Source organism: Pleurodeles waltl, chromosome 1_1 (genome assembly GCF_031143425.1).
Source record: "Pleurodeles waltl isolate 20211129_DDA chromosome 1_1, aPleWal1.hap1.20221129, whole genome shotgun sequence".
NCBI lineage: Eukaryota > Metazoa > Chordata > Amphibia > Caudata > Salamandridae > Pleurodeles > Pleurodeles waltl.
The window spans coordinates 124,630,461-124,653,691 of NC_090436.1; positions in this window are offsets into that span (position 1 = coordinate 124,630,461).

The following is a 23,231-nucleotide window of genomic DNA, read 5'->3' on the forward strand; positions in this document are numbered from 1 at the left end:
GCAACGTGGACACATCCAAATTTGTGAAGGAAAACAGAGGTGTTTTTTGCAAAGTGACTACCTGTAGATTTTGGCCTGTAGCTCAGCCGCCACCTAGGGAAACCTACCAAACCTGTGCATTTCTGAAAGCTAGAGACCTAGGGGAATCCAAGATGAGGTGACTTGTGTGGCTCGGACCAGGTTCTGTTACCCAGAATCCTTTGCAAACCTCAAAATTTGGCTAAAAAAACACATGTTCCTAACATTTCTGTGGCAGAAAGTTCTGGAATCTGAGAGGAGCCACAAATTTCCTTCCACCCAGCGTTCCCCCACATCTCCCGATAAAAATGATACCTCACTTGTGTGGGTAGGCCTAGCGCCCGCGACAGGAAACGCCCCAAAGCCCAACGTGGACACATCCAAATTTGTGAAGGAAAACAGAGGTGTTTTTTGCAAAGTGCCTACCTGTAGATTTTGGCCTGTAGCTCAGCCGCCACCTAGGGAAACCTACCAAACCTGTGCATTTCTGAAAACTAGAGACCTAGGGGAATCCAAGATGGGGTGACTTGTGTGGCTCGGACCAGGTTCTGTTACCCAGAATCCTTTGCAAACCTCAAAATTTGGCTGAAAAAACACATGTTCCTCACTTTTTTTATGGCAGAAAGTTCTGGAATCTGAGAGGAGCCACAAATTTATTTCCACCCAGCGTTCCCCCACGTCTCCCGATAAAAATGATACCTCACTTGTGTGGGTAGGCCTAGCGCCTGCGACAGGAAACGCCCCAAAGCGCAACGTGGACACATCCAAATTTGTGAAGGAAAACAGAGGTGTTTTTTGCAAAGTGCCTACCTGTAGATTTTGGCTTGTAGCTCAGCCGCCACCTAGGGAAACCTACCAAACCTGTGCATTTCTGAAAACTAGAGACCAAGAGGAATCCAAGATGGGGTGACTTGTGTGGCTCGGACCAGGTTCTGTTACCCAGAATCCTTTGCAAACCTCAAAATTTGTCAAAAAAAACACATGTTCCTCACATTTCTGTGGCAGAAAGTTCTGGAATCTGAGAGGAGCCACGAATTACCTTCCACCCAGCGTTGCCCCACATCTCCCGATAAAAATGATACCTTACTTGTGTGCGTAGGCCTAGCGCCCGTGACAGGAAACGCCCCAAAGCGCAACGTGGACACAGCCAAATTTTTGAAGGAAAACAGAGGTGTTTTTTGCAAAGTGCCTACCTGTAGATTTTGGCCTGTAGCTCAGCCGCCACCTAGGGAAACCTACCAAACCTGTGCATTTCTGAAAACTAGAGACCTAGGGGAATCCAAGATGGGGTGACTTGTGTGGATCGGACCAGGTTCTGTTACCCAGAATCCTTTGCAAACCTCAAAATTTGGCTAAAAAAACACATGTTCCTCAATTTTTTTATGGCAGAAAGTTCTGGAATCTGAGAGGAGCCACAAATTTCCCTCCACCCAGCGTTCCCCCACGTCTCCCGATAAAAATGATACCTCACTTGTGTGAGTAGGCCTAGCGCCCGCGACAGGAAACGCCCCAAAGCACAACGTGGACACATCCAAATTTGTGAAGGAAAACAGAGGTGTTTTTTGCAAACTGCCTACCTGTAGATTTTGGATTGTAGCTCAGCCACCACCTAGGGAAACCTACCAAACCTGTGCATTTCTGAAAACTAGAGACCAAGGGGAATCCAAGATGGGGTGACTTGTGTGGCTCGGACCAGGTTCTGTTACCCAGAATCCTTTGCAAACCTCAAAATTTGGCGAAAAAAACACATGTTCCTCACATTTCTGTGGCAGAAAGTTCTGGAATCTGAGAGGAGCCACGAATTACCTTCCACCCAGCGTTGCCCCACATCTCCCGATAAAAATGATACCTCACTTGTGTGCGTAGGCCTAGCGCCCGTGACAGGAAATGCCCCAAAGCGCAACGTGGACACAGCCAAATTTTTGAAGGAAAACAGAGGTGTTTTTTGCAAAGTGCCTACCTGTAGATTTTGGCCTGTAGCTCAGCCGCCACCTAGGGAAACCTACCAAACCTGTGCATTTCTGAAAACTAGAGACCTAGGGGAATCCAAGATGGGGTGACTTGTGTGGCTCGGACCAGTTTCTGTTACCCAGAATCCTTTGCAAACCTCAAAATTTGGCTTAAAAAACACATGTTCCTGACATTTCTGTGGCAGAAAGTTCTGGAATCTGAGAGGAGCCACAAATTTCCTTCCACTCAGCGTTCCCCCACGTCTCCCGATAAAAATGATACCTCACTTGTGTGGGTAGGCCTAGCGCCCGCGACAGGAAACGCCCCAAAGCGCAACGTGGACACATCCAAATTTGTGAAGGAAAACAGAGGTGTTTTTTGCAAAGTGACTACCTGTAGATTTTGGCCTGTAGCTCAGCCGCCACCTAGGGAAACCTACCAAACCTGTGCATTTCTGAAAGCTAGAGACCTAGGGGAATCCAAGATGGGGTGACTTGTGTGGCTCGGACCAGGTTCTGTTACCCAGAATCCTTTGCAAACATCAAAATTTGGCTAAAAAAACACATGCTCCTAACATTTCTGTGCAGAAAGTTCTGGAATCTGAGAGGAGCCACAAATTTCCTTCCACCCAGCGTTCCCCCACGTCTCCCGATAAAAATGATACCTCACTTGTGTGGGTAGGCCTAGCGCCCGCGACAGGAAACGCCCCAAAGCCCAACGTGGACACATCCAAATTTGTGAAGGAAAACAGAGGTGTTTTTTGCAAAGTGCCTACCTGTAGATTTTGGCCTGTAGCTCAGCCGCCACCTAGGGAAACCTACCAAACCTGTGCATTTCTGAAAACTAGAGACCTAGGGGAATCCAAGATGGGGTGACTTGTGTGGCTCGGACCAGGTTCTGTTACCCAGAATCCTTTGCAAACCTCAAAATTTGGCTGAAAAAACACATGTTCCTCACTTTTTTTATGGCAGAAAGTTCTGGAATCTGAGAGGAGCCACAAATTTATTTCCACCCAGCGTTCCCCCACGTCTCCCGATAAAAATGATACCTCACTTGTGTGGTAGGCCTAGCGCCCGCGACAGGAAACGCCCCAAAGCGCAACGTGGACACATCCAAATTTGTGAAGGAAAACAGAGGTGTTTTTTGCAAAGTGCCTACCTGTAGATTTTGGCTTGTAGCTCAGCCGCCACCTAGGGAAACCTACAAAACCTGTGCATTTCTGAAAACTAGAGACCAAGGGGAATCCAAGATGGGGTGACTTGTGTGGCTCGGACCAGGTGCTGTTACCCAGAATCCTTTGCAAACCTCAAAATTTGTCAAAAAAAACACATGTTCCTCACATTTCTGTGGCAGAAAGTTCTGGAATCTGAGAGGAGCCACGAATTACCTTCCACCCAGTGTTGCCCCACATCTCCCGATAAAAATGATACCTTACTTGTGTGCATAGGCCTAGCGCCCGTGACAGGAAACGCCCCAAAGCGCAACGTGGACACAGCCAAATTTTTGAAGGAAAACAGAGGTGTTTTTTGCAAAGTGCCTACCTGTAGATTTTGGCCTGTAGCTCAGCCGCCACCTAGGGAAACCTACCAAACCTGTGCATTTCTGAAAACTAGAGACCTAGGGGAATCCAAGATGGGGTGACTTGTGTGGCTCGGACCAGGTTCTGTTACCCAGAATCCTTTGCAAACCTCAAAATTTGGCTAAAAAAACACATGTTCCTCACTTTTTTTATGGCAGAAAGTTCTGGAATCTGAGAGGAGCCACAAATTTCCTTCCACCCAGCGTTCCCCCACGTCTCCCGATAAAAATGATACCTTACTTGTGTGGGTAGGCCTACCGCCCGCGACAGGAAACGCCCCAAAGCACAACGTGGACACATCCAAATTTGTGAAGGAAAACAGAGGTGTTTTTTGCAAAGTGGCTACCTGTAGATTTTGGCTTGTAGCTCAGCCGCCACCTAGGGAAACCTACCAAACCTGTGCATTTCTGAAAACTAGAGACCAAGGGGAATCCAAGATGGGGTGACTTGTGTGGCTCGGACCAGGTTCTGTTACCCAGAATCCTTTGCAAACCTCAAAATTTGGCGAAAAAAACACATGTTCCTCACATTTCTGTGGCAGAAAGTTCTGGAATCTGAGAGGAGCCACAAATTTCCTTCCACCCAGCGTTCCCCCACGTCTCCCGATAAAAATGATACCTCACTTGTGTGGGTAGGCCTAGCGCCCGCTACAGGAAACACCCCAAAGCGCAACGTGGACACATCCAAATTTGTGAAGGAAAACAGAGGTGTTTTTTGCAAAATGCTTAGCTGTAGATTTTGGCCTGTAGCTCAGCCGCCACCTAGGGAAACGTAACAAACCTGTGCATTTCTGAAAACTAGAAACCTAGGGGAATCCAAGATGGGGTGACTTGTTTGGCTCGGACCAGGTTCTGTTACCCAGAATCCTTTGCAAACATCAAAATTTGGCTAAAAAAACACATGTTCCTAACATTTCTGTGGCAGAAAGTTCTGGAATCTGAGAGGAGCCACAAATTTCATTCCACCCAGCGTTCCCCCACGTCTCCTGATAAAAATTATACCTCACTTGTGTGGGTAGGCCTAGCGCCCGCGACAGGAAACGCCCCAAAGCGCAACGTGGACACATCCAAATTTGTGAAGGAAAACAGAGGTGTTTTTTGCAAAGTGACTACCTGTAGATTTTGGCCTGTAGCTCAGCCGCCACCTAGGGAAACCTGCCAAACCTGTGCATTTCTGAAAGCTAGAGACCTAGGGGAATCCAAGATGGGGTGACTTGTGTGGCTCGGACCAGGTTCTGTTACCCAGAATCCTTTGCAAACCTCAAAATTTGGCTGAAAAAACACATGTTCCTAACATTTCTGTGGCAGAAAGTTCTGGAATCTGAGAGGAGCCACAAAGTTCCTTCCACCCAGCGTTCCCCCACATCTCCCGATAAAAATGATACCTCACTTGTGTGGGTAGGGCTAGCGCCCGCGACAGGAAAAGCCCCAAAGCCCAACGTGGACACATCCAAATTTGTGAAGGAAAACAGAGGTGTTTTTTGCAAAGTGCCTACCTGTAGATTTTGGCCTGTAGCTCAGCCGCCACCTAGGGAAACCTGCCAAACCTGTGCATTTCTGAAAACTAGAGACCTAGGGGAATCCAAGATGGGGTGACTTGTGTGGCTCGGACCAGGTTCTGTTACCCAGAATCCTTTGCAAACCTCAAAATTTGGCTAAAAAAACACATGTTCCTCACATTTCTGTGGCAGAAAATTCTGGAATCTGAGAGGAGCCACGAATTTCCTTCCACCCAGCGTTGCCCCACATCTCCCGATAAAAATGATACCTCACTTGTGTGCGTAGGCCTAGCGCCCGTGACAGGAAACGCCCCAAAGCGCAACGTGGACACAGCCAAATTTTTGAAGGAAAACAGAGGTGTTTTTTGCAAAGTGCCTACCTGTAGATTTTGGCCTGTAGCTCAGCCGCCACCTAGGGAAACCTACCAAACCTGTGCATTTCTGAAAACTAGAGACCTAGGGGAATCCAAGATGGGGTGACTTGTGTGGCTCGGACCAGGTTCTGTTACCCAGAATCCTTTGCAAACCTCAAAATTTGGCTAAAAAAACACATGTTCCTCACATTTCTGTGGCAGAAAATTCTGGAATCTGAGAGGAGCCACGAATTTCCTTCCACCCAGCGTTGCCCCACATCTCCCGATAAAAATGATACCTCACTTGTGTGCGTAGGCCTAGCGCCCGTGACAGGAAACGCCCCAAAGCGCAACGTGGACACAGCCAAATTTTTGAAGGAAAACAGAGCTGTTTTTTGCAAAGTGCCTACCTGTAGATTTTGGCCTGTAGCTCAGCCGCCACCTAGGGAAACCTACCAAACCTGTGCATTTCTGAAAACTAGAGACCTAGGGGAATCCAAGATGGGGTGACTTGTGTGGCTCGGACCAGGTTCTGTTACCCAGAATCCTTTGCAAACCTCAAAATTTGGCTGAAAAAACACATGTTCCTCACTTTTTTTATGGCAGAAAGTTCTGGAATCTGAGAGGAGTCACAAATTTATTTCCACCCAGCGTTCCCCCACGTCTCCCGATAAAAATGATACCTCACTTGTGTGGGTAGGCCTAGCGCCCGCGACAGGAAACGCCCCAAAGCGCAACGTGGACACATCCAAATTTGTGAAGGAAAACAGAGGTGTTTTTTGCAAAGTGCCTACCTGTAGATTTTGGCTTGTAGCTCAGCCGCCACCTAGGGAAACCTACCAAACCTGTGCATTTCTGAAAACTAGAGACCAAGGGGAATCCAAGATGGGGTGACTTGTGTGGCTCGGACCAGGTTCTGTTACCCAGAATCCTTTGCAAACCTCAAAATTTGTCAAAAAAAACACATGTTCCTCACATTTCTGTGGCAGAAAGTTCTGGAATCTGAGAGGAGCCACGAATTACCTTCCACCCAGCGTTGCCCGACATCTCCCGATAAAAATGATACCTTACTTGTGTGCGTAGGCCTAGCGCCCGTGACAGGAAACGCCCCAAAGCGCAACGTGGACACAGCCAAATTTTTGAAGGAAAACAGAGGTGTTTTTTGCAAAGTGCCTACCTGTAGATTTTGGCCTGTAGCTCAGCCGCCACCTAGGGAAACCTACGAAACCTGTGCATTTCTGAAAACTAGAGACCTAGGGGAATCCAAGATGGGGTGACTTGTGTGGCTCGGACCAGGTTCTGTTACCCAGAATCCTTTGCAAACATCAAAATTTGGCTGAAAAAACACATGTTCCTCACTTTTTTTATGGCAGAAAGTTCTGGAATCTGAGAGGAGCCACAAATTTCCTTCCACCCAGCGTTCCCCCACGTCTCCCGATAAAAATGATACCTCACTTGTGTGGGTAGGCCTAGCGCCCGTGACAGGAAACGCCCCAAAGCGCAACGTGGACACATACAAATTTGTGAAGGAAAACAGAGGTGTTTTTTGCAAAGTGCCTACCTGTAGATTTTGGCTTGTAGCTCAGCCGCCACCTAGGGAAACCTACCAAACCTGTGCATTTCTGAAAACTAGAGACCAAGGGGAATCCAAGATGGGGTGACTTGTGTGGCTCGGACCAGGTTCTGTTACCCAGAATCCTTTGCAAACCTCAAAATTTGGCGAAAAAAACACATGTTCCTCACATTTCTGTGGCAGAAAGTTCTGGAATCTGAGAGGAGCCACGAATTACCTTCCACCCAGCGTTGCCCCACATCTCCCGATAAAAATGATACCTCACTTGTGTGCGTAGGCCTAGCGCCCGTGACAGGAAATGCCCCAAAGCGCAACGTGGACACAGCCAAATTTTTGAAGGAAAACAGAGGTGTTTTTTGCAAAGTGCCTACCTGTAGATTTTGGCCTGTAGCTCAGCCGCCACCTAGGGAAACCTACCAAACCTGTGCATTTCTGAAAACTAGAGACCTAGGGGAATCCAAGATGGGGTGACTTGTGTGGCTCGGACCAGGTTCTGTTACCCAGAATCCTTTGCAAACCTCAAAATTTGGCTTAAAAAACACATGTTCCTAACATTTCTGTGGCAGAAAGTTCTGGAATCTGAGAGGAGCCACAAATTTCCTTCCACCCAGCGTTCCCCCACGTCTCCCGATAAAAATGATACCTCACTTGTGTGGGTAGGCCTAGCGCCCGCGACAGGAAACACCCCGAAGCGCAACGTGGACACATCCAAATTTGTGAAGGAAAACAGAGGTGTTTTTTGCAAAATGCTTACCTGTAAATTTTGGCCTGTAGCTCAGCCGCCACCTAGGGAAACGTAACAAACCTGTGCATTTCTGAAAACTAGAAACCTAGGGGAATCCAAGATGGGGTGACTTGTGTGGCTCGGACCAGGTTCTGTTACCCAGAATCCTTTGCAAACCTCAAAATTTGGCTAAAAAAACACATGTTCCTAACATTTCTGTGGCAGAAAGTTCTGGAATCTGAGAGGAGCCACAAATTTCCTTCCACCCAGCGTTCCCCCACATCTCCCGATAAAAATGATACCTCACTTGTGTGGGTAGGCCTAGCGCCCGCGACAGGAAACGCCCCAAAGCCCAACGTGGACACATCCAAATTTGTGAAGGAAAACAGAGGTGTTTTTTGCAAAGTGCCTACCTGTAGATTTTGGCCTGTAGCTCAGCCGCCACCTAGGGAAACCTGCCAAACCTGTTCATTTCTGAAAACTAGAGACCTAGGGGAATCCAAGATGGGGTGACTTGTGTGGCTCGGACCAGGTTCTGTTACCCAGAATCCTTGGCAAACCTCAAAATTTGGCTAAAAAAACACATGTTCCTCACATTTCTGTGGCAGAAAGTTCTGGAATCTGAGAGGAGCCACGAATTTCCTTCCACCCAGCGTTGCCCCACATCTCCCGATAAAAATGATACCTCACTTGTGTGCGTAGGCCTAGCGCCCGTGACAGGAAACGCCCCAAAGCGCAACGTGGACACAGCCAAATTTTTGAAGGAAAACAGAGGTGTTTTTTGCAAAGTGCCTACTTGTAGATTTTGGCCTGTAGCTCAGCCGCCACCTAGGGAAACCTACCAAACCTGTGCATTTCTGAATAACTAGAGACCTAGGGGAATCCAAGATGGGGTGACTTGTGTGGCTCGGACCAGGTTCTGTTACCCAGAATCCTTTGCAAACCTCAAAATTTGGCTGAAAAAACACATGTTCCTCACTTTTTTTATGGCAGAAAGTTCTGGAATCTGAGAGGAGCCACAAATTTATTTCCACCCAGCGTTTCCCCACGTCTCCCGATAAAAATGATACCTCACTTGTGTGGGTAGGCCTAGCGCCCGCGACAGGAAACGCCCCAAAGCGCAACGTGGACACATCCAAATTTGTGAAGGAAAACAGAGGTGTTTTTTGCAAAGTGCCTACCTGTAGATTTTGGCTTGTACCTCAGCCGCCACCTAGGGAAACCTACCAAACCTGTGCATTTCTGAAATCTAGAGACCAAGGGGAATCCAAGAAGGGGTGACTTGTGTGGCTCGGACCAGGTTCTGTTACCCAGAATCCTTTGCAAACCTCAAAATTTATCAAAAAAAACACATGTTCCTCACATTTCTGTGGCAGAAAGTTCTGGAATCTGAGAGGAGCCACGAATTACCTTCCACCCAGCGTTGCCCCACATCTCCCGATAAAAATGATACCTCACTTGTGTGCGTAGGCCTAGCGCCCGTGACAGGAAATGCCCCAAAGCGCAACGTGGACACAGCCACATTTTTGATGGAAAACAGAGGTGTTTTTTGCAAAGTGCCTACCTGTAGATTTTGGCCTGTAGCTCAGCCGCCACCTAGGGAAACCTACCAAACCTGTGCATTTCTGAAAACTAGAGACCTAGGGGAATCCAAGATGGGGTAACTTGTGTGGCTCGGACCAGGTTCTGTTACCCAGAATCCTTTGCAAACCTCACAATTTGGCTAAAAAAACACATGTTCCTCACATTTTTGTGGCAGAAAGTTCTGGAATCTGAGAGGAGCCACAAATTTCCTTCCACCCAGCGTTCCCCCACGTCTCCCGATAAAAATGATACCTCACTTGTGTGGGTAGGCCTAGCGCCCGCGACAGGAAACGCCCCAAAGCGCAACGTGGACACATCCAAATTTGTGAAGGAAAACAGAGGTGTTTTTTGCAAAGTGCCTACCTGTAGATTTTGGCTTGTAGCTCAGCCGCCACCTAGGGAAACGTACCAAACCTGTGCATTTCTGAAAACTAGAGACCAAGGGGAATCCAAGATGGGGTGACTTGTGTGGCTCGGACCAGGTTCTGTTACCCAGAATCCTTTGCAAACCTCAAAATTTGGCTAAAAAAACACATGTTTCTCACATTTCTGTGGCAGAAAGTTCTGGAATCTGAGAGGAGCCACGAATTTCTTTCCACCCAGCGTTCCCCCACGTCTCCCGATAAAAATTATACCTCACTTGTGTGGGTAGGCCTAGCGCCTGCGACAGGAAACGCCCCAAAGCGCAACGTGGACACATCCAAATTTGTGAAGGAAAACAGAGGTGTTTTTTGCAAAGTGCCTACCTGTAGATTTTGGCTTGTCGCTCAGCCGGCACCTAGGGAAACCTACCAAACCTGTGCATTTCTGAAAACTAGAGCAAGGGGAATCCAAGATGGGGTGACTTGTGTGGCTCGGACCAGGTTCTGTTACCCAGAATCCTTTGCAAACCTCAAAGTTTGGCTAAAAAAACACATGTTCCTAACATTTCTGTGGCAGAAAGTTCTGGAATCTGAGAGGAGCCACAAATTTCCTTCCACCCAGCGTTCCCCCACGTCTCCCGATACAAATGATACCTCACTTGTGTGGGTAGGCCTAGCGCCCGCGACAGCAGACACCCCAAAACGCAACGTGGACACATCACATTTTTTCATTGAAAACAGTGCCTACCTGTAGATTTTGGCCTCTAGCTCAGCCGGCACCTAGGGAAACCTACCAAACCTGTGCATTTCTGAAAACTAGAGACCTAGGGGAATCCAAGATGGGGTGACTTGTGTGGCTCGGACCAGGTTCTGTTACCCAGAATCCTTTGCAAACCTCAAAATTTGGCTTAAAAAACACATGTTCCTAACATTTCTGTGGCAGAAAGTTCTGGAATCTGAGAGGAGCCACAAATTTCCTTCCACCCAGCGTTCCCCCACGTCTCCCGATAAAAATGATACCTCACTTGTGTGGGTAGGCCTAGCGCCCGCGACAGGAAACACCCCGAAGCGCAACGTGGACACATCCAAATTTGTGAAGGAAAACAGAGGTGTTTTTTGCAAAATGCTTACCTGTAGATTTTGGCCTGTAGCTCAGCCGCCACCTAGGGAAACGTAACAAACCTGTGCATTTCTGAAAACTAGAAACCTAGGGGAATCCAAGATGGGGTGACTTGTGTGGCTCGGACCAGGTTCTGTTACCCAGAATCCTTTGCAAACCTCAAAATTTGGCTAAAAAAACACATGTTCCTAACATTTCTGTGGCAGAAAGTTCTGGAATCTGAGAGGAGCCACAAATTTCCTTCCACCCAGCGTTCCCCCACATCTCCCGATAAAAATGATACCTCACTTGTGTGGGTAGGCCTAGCGCCCGCGACAGGAAACGCCCCAAAGCCCAACGTGGACACATCCAAATTTGTGAAGGAAAACAGAGGTGTTTTTTGCAAAGTGCCTACCTGTAGATTTTGGCCTGTAGCTCAGCCGCCACCTAGGGAAACCTGCCAAACCTGTTCATTTCTGAAAACTAGAGACCTAGGGGAATCCAAGATGGGGTGACTTGTGTGGCTCGGACCAGGTTCTGTTACCCAGAATCCTTGGCAAACCTCAAAATTTGGCTAAAAAAACACATGTTCCTCACATTTCTGTGGCAGAAAGTTCTGGAATCTGAGAGGAGCCACGAATTTCCTTCCACCCAGCGTTGCCCCACATCTCCCGATAAAAATGATACCTCACTTGTGTGCGTAGGCCTAGCGCCCGTGACAGGAAACGCCCCAAAGCGCAACGTGGACACAGCCAAATTTTTGAAGGAAAACAGAGGTGTTTTTTGCAAAGTGCCTACTTGTAGATTTTGGCCTGTAGCTCAGCCGCCACCTAGGGAAACCTACCAAACCTGTGCATTTCTGAATAACTAGAGACCTAGGGGAATCCAAGATGGGGTGACTTGTGTGGCTCGGACCAGGTTCTGTTACCCAGAATCCTTTGCAAACCTCAAAATTTGGCTGAAAAAACACATGTTCCTCACTTTTTTTATGGCAGAAAGTTCTGGAATCTGAGAGGAGCCACAAATTTATTTCCACCCAGCGTTTCCCCACGTCTCCCGATAAAAATGATACCTCACTTGTGTGGGTAGGCCTAGCGCCCGCGACAGGAAACGCCCCAAAGCGCAACGTGGACACATCCAAATTTGTGAAGGAAAACAGAGGTGTTTTTTGCAAAGTGCCTACCTGTAGATTTTGGCTTGTACCTCAGCCGCCACCTAGGGAAACCTACCAAACCTGTGCATTTCTGAAATCTAGAGACCAAGGGGAATCCAAGATGGGGTGACTTGTGTGGCTCGGACCAGGTTCTGTTACCCAGAATCCTTTGCAAACCTCAAAATTTATCAAAAAAAACACATGTTCCTCACATTTCTGTGGCAGAAAGTTCTGGAATCTGAGAGGAGCCACGAATTACCTTCCACCCAGCGTTGCCCCACATCTCCCGATAAAAATGATACCTCACTTGTGTGCGTAGGCCTAGCGCCCGTGACAGGAAATGCCCCAAAGCGCAACGTGGACACAGCCACATTTTTGATGGAAAACAGAGGTGTTTTTTGCAAAGTGCCTACCTGTAGATTTTGGCCTGTAGCTCAGCCGCCACCTAGGGAAACCTACCAAACCTGTGCATTTCTGAAAACTAGAGACCTAGGGGAATCCAAGATGGGGTAACTTGTGTGGCTCGGACCAGGTTCTGTTACCCAGAATCCTTTGCAAACCTCACAATTTGGCTAAAAAAACACATGTTCCTCACATTTTTGTGGCAGAAAGTTCTGGAATCTGAGAGGAGCCACAAATTTCCTTCCACCCAGCGTTCCCCCACGTCTCCCGATAAAAATGATACCTCACTTGTGTGGGTAGGCCTAGCGCCCGCGACAGGAAACGCCCCAAAGCGCAACGTGGACACATCCAAATTTGTGAAGGAAAACAGAGGTGTTTTTTGCAAAGTGCCTACCTGTAGATTTTGGCTTGTAGCTCAGCCGCCACCTAGGGAAACCTACCAAACCTGTGCATTTCTGAAAACTAGAGACCAAGGGGAATCCAAGATGGGGTGACTTGTGTGGCTCGGACCAGGTTCTGTTACCCAGAATCCTTTGCAAACCTCAAAATTTGGCTAAAAAAACACATGTTTCTCACATTTCTGTGGCAGAAAGTTCTGGAATCTGAGAGGAGCCACGAATTTCTTTCCACCCAGCGTTCCCCCACGTCTCCCGATAAAAATTATACCTCACTTGTGTGGGTAGGCCTAGCGCCTGCGACAGGAAACGCCCCAAAGCGCAACGTGGACACATCCAAATTTGTGAAGGAAAACAGAGGTGTTTTTTGCAAAGTGCCTACCTGTAGATTTTGGCTTGTCGCTCAGCCGGCACCTAGGGAAACCTACCAAACCTGTGCATTTCTGAAAACTAGAGCAAGGGGAATCCAAGATGGGGTGACTTGTGTGGCTCGGACCAGGTTCTGTTACCCAGAATCCTTTGCAAACCTCAAAGTTTGGCTAAAAAAACACATGTTCCTAACATTTCTGTGGCAGAAAGTTCTGGAATCTGAGAGGAGCCACAAATTTCCTTCCACCCAGCGTTCCCCCACGTCTCCCGATACAAATGATACCTCACTTGTGTGGGTAGGCCTAGCGCCCGCGACAGCAGACACCCCAAAACGCAACGTGGACACATCACATTTTTTCATTGAAAACAGTGCCTACCTGTAGATTTTGGCCTCTAGCTCAGCCGGCACCTAGGGAAACCTACCAAACCTGTGCATTTTTGAAACCTAGAGACCTAGGGGAATCCAAGATGGGGTGACTTGCGGGGCTCTGACCAGGTTCTGTTACCCAGAATCCTTGGCAAACCTCAAATTCTGTCTAAAAAAACACATTTTCCACACATTTCGGTGACAGAAAGTTCTGGAATCTGAGTGGAGCCACAAATTTCCTTCCACCCAGCGTTCCCCCAAGTCTCCCGATAAAAATGATACCTCACTTGTGTGGGTGGGCCAGGTGCCTGCAACAGAATAAGGCCCAAAACTTGTAGAGACAGAGGGGATAGCACAGCAAGTTTATAAGGACATATTCTTTTATACATCTTTAGACTGACTCTGCTTTGGGGACCCACATAAGTGAGGTGTCATTTTACTTGGGAGACTGAGGGGAACACTGGGGAGTAGGAATTTTGTGCTGGAGTGGTGATCTTATGAAGAAAAGTAAGGAAAATATGCTTTTTTAAGCACATTTTGAGGTTTACAGAGGAGTCTGGGTAAGAAAATGTTGGGGGATCCACGCAAGCCGCACCTCCCTGGACTCCTTGGGGTGTCTAGTTTTAAAAAATGTCTGGGTTTGGTAGGTTTCCCTAGATGAAGGCCGCACACAGGACCAAAAACATAGGTGCCCTCTCCCCCCCAAACACAGGTAGTTTTGTAATATATCGTTTTGATGTGCCCACATATGTCCGTGATGTGCCAAACACTAAAATTTTGAAAAGAAACACACTTAGGTTATGTGAAAAAGACCCCTCACCCACCAACCAAGTTGGTGGCATGCTTCATCATTGGGGTCCCACCTGAGGCACCTAGCGTGTCACAGGTGTGCTGTGACGCCTGATTACAGCGGAGCAGGTTTTGTCATTTTTACCACACATACTGGTTGGATTTGGCACGAGGGTGAGTGATGGTTCAGTGGATCAAATTTTACTAACAGAAGAGCTTTCACAAAAATGAAATGCACGGTTAGTAACTGAAAGGCAAAAAACTGAACCAATGACTCACAGCTCGTGAGCTGTAAAGCCGCGACAAGGCACCAACCGCTTTACAGTCCATTCACACAACTTTCATACATGACACACACAAGGCCATTCACACCGCCAGCCACGGGCCCAGCACATTACAACACTCACATCGACAGACAGCGCCACTCAAGGGCCCATCACTTACATACGCCCACATGCCTGATACAACAATCACACCAGCTGATGGGAGTGTGTGGACTGGTGTTTGGCTGGCAGTGTGTTGCAGTAGCCAACAGCAAGTCAATATGTACACTCTCAGCCAAGCCCCACTCCACACACAATGGCATCATTTTTTTTATTTTTTTTAACAGAGGCACCCCTAACTAAGTAGAAAGAATTAAAAAACTACAAACACAAAAGCTCTAACTAAGAACATGATAGAAATGCTAACCATGAAACTAAACACATGAAAATACAAAACAGACATGAGTTTACACTCATGGTTGTTCCCAGAAATTCTTCTGGGTGTGGTAATTCTTAAAACAAGCACCGGCACACAGCCCAGGCTTTGAAGGACAATCTGGGCAGTACATTCGAGTCTCCCTCCGGATACCTCTTCGAAAACACACTCTACATTTCTTAGCTGGAAAGTCTTTTTTGGGTGTGGGAGGAATGTGCTCAGCAAAGTGGCGATCTTTCAATCTAGCCACATCCTCCACCACTGCTTCTCTAGGAACTCTGGCCTGTTCCACCACAATAAGGCTCTCCATCACTGACTCCTGAAATTTCACAAATGTCATCTTTGACTCTGGAGACCTATCCCTAAACACAATAAAAGCATTGAAGGTTGCTAAGTGGAAGAGGTGAAGTGCTAACTTCTTATACCAAACGTAAGACTTACGAATAGCAGTATAAGGTTCCAACCTCTGGTCAACTCTATCTACACCTCCCATGTGCTTATTATAATCTAAAATGCACACAGGTTTGCGCACTTCAGCAACCTGGCCCCAAACAGTCACAGGGGAAGTACTCTCATCATGGATGGTACTTAGCATGTAGACATCCCTCTTGTCTGAAAATTTCAAAGCTAGCAGCTCCTCGTTCCGCAAGGCACAGCACTGTTGTTGGACCTGGCTTTTTGACAGGGACATCCCCAAACTTTTTGCCTCCTTCCTCCTATTTTTTCTGACCTGTTATTGTTGGCTTTTGACCTCTGGGCACTTTACCACTGCTAACCAGTGCTAAAGTGCATATGCTCTCTGGGTAAATTGTACTACTGATTGGTTTATCCATGATTGACTATTTAATTTACTTGTAAGTCCCTGGTAGAGTGCACTACATGTGCCTAGGGCAGGTAGATTAAATGCTACTAGTGGGCCTGCAGCACTGGTTGTGCCACCCACCTCAGTAGCCCCTTAACCCTGTCTCAGGCCTGCCATTGCAAGGCCTGTGTGTGCAGTTTCACTGCCACTTCGACTTGGCATTTAAAAGTACTTGCCAAGCCTAGAACTCCCCTTTTACTACATATAAGTCATCCCTAATGTATGCCCTAGGTAACCCCTAGAGCAGGGTGCTGTGTAGGTAAAAGGCAGGACATGTACCTGTGTAGTTATATGTCCTGGTAGTGTGAAACTCCTAAATTCGTTTTTACACTACTGTGAGGCCTGCTCCTTTCATAGGCTAACATTGGGGCTGCCCTCATACACTGTTGAAGTGGCAGCTGCTGATCTGAAAGGAGCAGGAAGGTCATATTTAGTATGGCCAGAATGGTAATACAAAGTCCTGCTGACTGGTGAAGTCGGATTTAATATTACTATTCTAGAAATGCCACTTTTAGAAAGTGAGCATTTCTTTGCACTAAAATCTTGTTGTGCCCTTCAATCCACGTCTGGCTAGGTTTAGTTGACAGCTCCTTGTGCATTCACTCAGACACACCCCAAACACAGGGTACTCAGCCTCACTTGCATACATCTGCATTTTGAATGGGTCTTCCTGGGCTGGGAGGGTGGAGGGCCTGCCCTCACACAAAGGACTGCCACACCCCCTACTGGGACTCTGGCTGACAGGATTGAGCTGAAAGGGAACTTGGTGCATTTCTTAGAGACTCTTTGAAGTCACCCCCACTTCAAAGGCACAACTTAGTATAAAACAGGGCCTCTGCCCTACCTCATCAGACACTTGCTGGAGAAGAAACCTGAACCAGAAACTACATCCTGCCAAGAAGAACTGCCAGGCTGCTCAAAGGACTCACCTGTCTGCTTTCTACAAAGGACTGCTGTCTTGCTGTTGCCCTGCTGCCTTGCTGAACTCTTGTCTGGCTGTGAAAGTGCTCTCCAAGGGCTTGGATAGAGCTTGCCTCCTGTTCCTTGAAGTCTCAGGACCAAAAAGACTTCTTCCTTTCACTTGGACGCTCCGTGCGCCGAAAATTTTGACGCACAGCTTGTTTCGCGGCGAGAAAAACGCCGCACACCGACGCTGATCAACGTGACGCTCTCGGGACGATCGAGACTTCGACGCACAACCTCGCAAGGACAACGCCGCCCGACTTTCCAGGAGAAATCGACGCGACGCCTACCGTGAACGCGAAACTTTGACGCACGGCCTCGCAAGGACAACGCCGCCCGACTTCCGAGGAGAAATTGACGCGACGCCTGCCGTGAGACCAAAATTTCGACGCACGGCCTCGCAAGGACAACGCCGCCCGACTTCCAAGGAGAAATCGACGCGACGCATACCGTGAGATCGAAACTTCGACGCGCAGTCCCGCAGAACGACGCGCAGCCGGAAAACAAGTAGGAGAATCCACGCACAGACCCGGGACATCTGGTACTCCCCGCGATCCACGAAAAGAGACTGTCTGCGCGCCGGAAAACGACGCCCGACTTCCCCGCGTGGAAAAGAACGACGCAAGTCTTTGTGTGCTGAGGAGAAATCGACGCACACACCCTTTTTCCACGCATCTCTTTTTCTGTGGCCCTCTGAGGAGATTTCCCACCGGAAACCAGGTACTTTGTGCTTGAAAGACACTTATTGCATTCTAAAGACTTAAGACACTTTATATCACTTCCCTGTGATATTTCTACAATTTTCCATTTGCAACTTTATTCTTTTTGACCTACAATTATCCTGATAAATATTATATATTTTTCTAAACACTGTGTGGTGTATTTTTGTGGTGCTATATGGTGGTATTGTATGATTTATTGCACAAATACTTTACACATTGCCTTCTGAGTTAAGCCTGACTGCTCGTGCCAAGCTACCAGAGGGTGGGCACAGGATAATCTTGGATAGTGTGTGACTTACCCTGACTAGAGTGAGGGATTATGCTTGGACAGAGGGTAACCTGACTGCCAACCAAAAACCCCATTTCTAACATTGGTGATCAGCGGTGAGGATAGGACTTGTGTTTGTGCAGTGACATACAGTAGCTAAGTATTTCACTACCTACCCACAGTTGAATGTCAACTTGATTTTTCATCTTTTTTGGCTCTTGGTTCTCTGATGTCCTCCTGGATATACTATTGATATTTTGGACTTTGGATTTTGGTTTTTGCTGATAAGATCTTATCAAAATGGGATTGTGTACCTACTCATTCTTTGTTTGTACGGACCACCTCACTAAGGCTGACCTAAGGAAGCTTTGCAGAAAATGGGGCCTTCCTGTAGCAAGGAGATCTACTAAGGCGGAGATGCTCCATCACTACATAGTCTGGGGGGAGGAAAGATGGGCAGAGAGAGAGGCAGCAAGAAACCAAATGACTAAGTACCCCTCAGATGAGGAGGAGGACTACTCACATGAGGAGGAAGACTGCTCACATGAGGAGGAAGACTACTCAGATGAGGAAAGAGAACCAGTGGGAGATGAATGGCTCCTAGCTCTAGAGCGGTGTCTAGAAGAGCTAGATGAGCAGCTTGAAAGGGCTGAGGCAGCAAGTCTCTTAGCCCTGGAAGAAGAAAAGATTGCAGCTCAAGAGCTGAGCTGTAAAGAGCTGAAACTGGAGGCCGGAAGGGCTGAGTCCAGTTCAGATGGTGGCAGCAAAAATCTTGCATCCAGTACTGCTGAAGAAGGGCACAAGCCCAGAGATGTGGTGCCCAACTTGAAGGAGGGAGTTGACACACCCCAGGCGGTTCAAGGGTATGAGGTAGTTCCCGTTATGCACAGGGTCCCTGAGAAGGATTGGGGAACTGGCACAGGGAGTCATATTCCTACTGGGGGGAGGGACACTTTACTGACTCTAGCAGAGAGTGACAGAGAAAAGGGTTCCCCCCTGGTGGACGTCCTGGATATAGAGTGTAGAGACATCCCAGAAGAGTTTGGGTTGAGTGTCAGGGACAGACAGATACTGTCTCACCAGTCTCAGGAGGGCGAAGTAGAGTGCTTTTCCAAGGTTGAGTTACTGGGTGGTTGGGTGAAGGGTACTGTGGTTAATACATGTGAAGGGCAGAGTGATGTAATTGCTGGAGAGCATATGCCTGGTCCTTATTTTCCAGAGCTACGCCAACACCAGGTGGAGTGTGAGTTCTCTGACCCCAGGGAGCTTACAATGGAGGCAGACTTCTGGGTGAGTACCAGAGAGTCTGAAGAGGCATTTGGGGGTGCTCCTGAAGGGAGTGGTCTAGGTGGTTCCCAACCGAGTGTGGTGGGAAAGGATTGTAGTGTCCCAGGTAGGTCCCAGGTCCTAGAGGGTTCCATGAGGGAACACCAGGAGGGAAGCCTAGCCTGTACCGCAGGGCCACCTTTTGAGGGAAGCCCCGCAGTGTCAGAAGAACTTGGGGGGGTGACTGTAGCCAGCATCCCAACAGTTCTGGTGTCTGGCAGTACCCCTCATAGTGAGGGGGTGCAGAAGTCCAGACATAGGGTTGAGAGGGGGTTGCAGACCCCAGTGGAGGACCTTGAGAGTCAGGGGACAGCTCAGAGAGCAGAGCCCCCCAGGAATGACCCAGGTGAAAGCGTTTCTGGTTTGGGGGAAACCCAGACTCTGCCGGATGGGCAGAGGTCGGGAGACCTGCGCCAACCAGACTCTTGTGTGGCCCTTGGGGACGGTGTGTCCCTTGTGGGGGGTGAGAGTGCCCCCCAGGAAGCCCTGGCATGCCAGGCAAAGATTCAACCTCAGGGTGGTGACTCTGGGTTGGATACCCAGGTTCAGAGGTTAAAGTCTGACCTGGTGGGAGGTAGATGTGCCTCCCAAGAAGTCCTGCTGTGCCAGGCAATTGTCCAACCTCAGGGTGTTGACTCTGGGTTGGATGACCAGGTTCAGAGGTTAAACTCTGACCTGGTGGGGGGTAGGTGTGCCCCCCAGAAAGTCCTGGCGTGCCAGGCAATTGCCCAACCTCAGGGTGGTGACCCTGGGTTGGGGAACCCGGCTCAGAGGTTAAACTCTGACCTGGTGGGAGGTAGGTGTGCCTCCCTGGAAGTCCTGGCCTGCCAGGCAATGGTTCAACCTCAGGGTGGTGACTCTGGGTTGGCTAACCAGGTTCAGGGGATAAGCTCTGACCTGTTGGGGGGTAGGCGTGCCCCCCAGAAAGTCCTGGTGTACCAGGCAGTGGTCCAACCTCAGAGTGCTGACTCTGGGTTGGGTAACCGGGTTCAGAGGTTAAACTCTGACCTGGTGGGGGGTAGGTGTGCCCCCCAGAAAGTCCTGGCGTGCCAGGCAATTGTTCAACCTCAGAGTGCTGACTCTGGGTTGGATACCCAGGTTCAGAGGTTAAACTCTGACCTGGTGGGGGGTAGGTGTGCCCCCCAGAAAGTCCTGGCGTGCCAGGCAATTGCCCAACCTCAGGGTGGTGACCCTGGGTTGGGGAACCAGGCTCAGAGGTTAAACTCTGACCTGGTGGGAGGTAGGTGTGCCTCCCAGAAAGTCCTGGTGAGCCAGGCAATTGTTCAACTTCAGGGTGGTGACTCTGAGTTGAATGGCCCAGTTCAGAGGTTAAACTCTGACCTGGTGGAGGGTCAGTGTGCCCTCCAGGAAGTCCTGACGTGCCAGGCAATTGTTCCACTTCAGGGTGGTGACTCTGAGTTGAATGGTCAGGTGCAGAGGTTAAACTCTGACCTGGTGGGGGGTAGGTGTGCCTCCCAGGAAGTCCTGGTTTGCCAGGCAGTGATCCAGTCTGAGGGTACAGACCCTGGGCTGGAAGACCAGGTTCAGGGTGTCCCCCCGGACCTGGAGGGAGGGGCTACTGATAACAGTGCCCCTACCATGTTGTCTTCTGAGGAGGCCACTCCTAGTTGGAGGGTGCTGGACCCCAGAAGGGAGGGCAGGGGGAGGGAAGCCTCACCTCGGGCCCTAGTCCAACCTGAAGGTACAGGCCCCAGGTTGGAGGGCCAGTTGCAGGTTAACAGCCCTGCACTGGTGGAGGAATGGTACAGGGTGACTTCTGTAAGCACCCTGACCATGTTGGACTCTGGGGGTACCGCTCCAGGAGGGAAGGTACAAAGCCCCAGAGGGGAGGACCAGGTTCAGGCTGTCATCCCTGACCTGGTGGAAGGGAGAGTGGTTAAAGGGTGCCCAGCACCTGGGGCTACCGCCCCCCACTCTCCACAGACACAGTGTTTGGAGAGCTTTGAGAGGCCTGGGGCCTGGCTCTCATCCCTGGCAGCTGTCAGTAATCACTGTGGCTTGCTGTCCGGGTGGACAGAGTTATCCCTGGGGAGGGGACAAGTGTCACACCCCAGGGGTAGAGTGGGCAACACCACTGTGTTGGTCATGGTGGTACTATCCTGCTCCTGGGATACATCTGTGAGCAAAGTAAGGTTAGGTGCTGCACAGATGGGATCCGCAGGTAAGGAGAAAGGTTCCCCATGGGTTGGCTTAGTGGGCCCTGAGAGTATGGACAGAGTGATCCAATTGGAGTCAGGAAGGCGAAGAACTGGAGCATGCCCCTGCTGTTGTGGGCCTGGGTCCTTGTTCTGTCGCCTCAAACAGGGAAGTACATCAGGATAGTGATTGTTCTCCCCTGGCTTTAGGCTGGTGGGGGGTCATGTTGGACCTGGCTTTTTGACAGGGACATCCCCAAACTTTTTACCTCCTTCCTCCTATTTTTTCTGACCTGTTATTGTTGGCTTTTAACCTCTGGGCACTTTACCACTGCTAACCACTGCTAAAGTGCATATGCTCTCTGGGTAAATTGTACTACTGATTGGTTTATCCATGATTGACTATTTAATTTACTTGTAAGTCCCTGGTAGAGTGCACTACATGTGCCTAGGGCAGGTAGATTAAATGCTACTAGTGGGCCTGCAGCACTGGTTGTGCCACCCACCTCAGTAGCCCCTTAACCCTGTCTCAGGCCTGCCATTGCAAGGCCTGTGTGTGCAGTTTCACTGCCACTTCGACTTGGCATTTAAAAGTACTTGCCAAGCCTAGAACTCCCCTTTTACTACATATAAGTCATCCCTAATGTGTGCCCTAGGTAACCCCTAGAGCAGGGTGCTGTGTAGGTAAAAGGCAGGACATGTACCTGTGTAGTTATATGTCCTGGTAGTGTGAAACTCCTAAATTCGTTTTTACACTACTGTGAGGCCTGCTCCTTTCATAGGCTAACATTGGGGCTGCCCTCATACACTGTTGAAGTGGCAGCTGCTGATCTGAAAGGAGCAGGAAGGTCATATTTAGTATGGCCAGAATGGTAATACAAAGTCCTGCTGACTGGTGAAGTCGGATTTAATATTACTATTCTAGAAATGCCACTTTTAGAAAGTGAGCATTTCTTTGCACTAAAATCTTGTTGTGCCCTTCAATCCACGTCTGGCTAGGTTTAGTTGACAGCTCCTTGTGCATTCACTCAGACACACCCCAAACACAGGGTACTCAGCCTCACTTGCATACATCTGCATTTTGAATGGGTCTTCCTGGGCTGGGAGGGTGGAGGGCCTGCCCTCACACAAAGGACTGCCACACCCCCTACTGGGACTCTGGCAGACAGGATTGAGCTGAAAGGGAACTTGGTGCATTTCTTAGAGACTCTTTGAAGTCACCCCCACTTCAAAGGCACAACTTAGTATAAAACAGGGCCTCTGCCCTACCTCATCAGACACTTGCTGGAGAAGAAACCTGAACCAGAAACTACATCCTGCCAAGAAGAACTGCCAGGCTGCTCAAAGGACTCACCTGTCTGCTTTCTACAAAGGACTGCTGTCTTGCTGTTGCCCTGCTGCCTTGCTGAACTCTTGTCTGGCTGTGAAAGTGCTCTCCAAGGGCTTGGATAGAGCTTGCCTCCTGTTCCTTGAAGTCTCAGGACCAAAAAGACTTCTTCCTTTCACTTGGACGCTCCGTGCGCCGAAAATTTCGACGCACAGCTTGTTTCGCGGCGAGAAAAACGCCGCACACCGACGCTGATCAACGCGACGCTCTCGGGACGATCGAGACTTCGACGCACAACCTCGCAAGGACAACGCCGCCCGACTTTCCAGGAGAAATCGACGCGACGCCTACCGTGAACGCGAAACTTTGACGCACGGCCTCGCAAGGACAACGCCGCCCGACTTCCGAGGAGAAATCGACGCGACGCCTGCCGTGAGACCAAAATTTCGACGCACGGCCTCGCAAGGACAACGCCGCCCGACTTCCAAGGAGAAATCGACGCGACGCATACCGTGAGATCGAAACTTCGACGCGCAGTCCCGCAGAACGACGCGCAGCCGGAAAACAAGTAGGAGAATCCACGCACAGACCCGGGACATCTGGTACTCCCCGCGATCCACGAAAAGAGACTGTCTGCGCGCCGGAAAACGACGCCCGACTTCCCCGCGTGGAAAAGAACGACGCAAGTCTTTG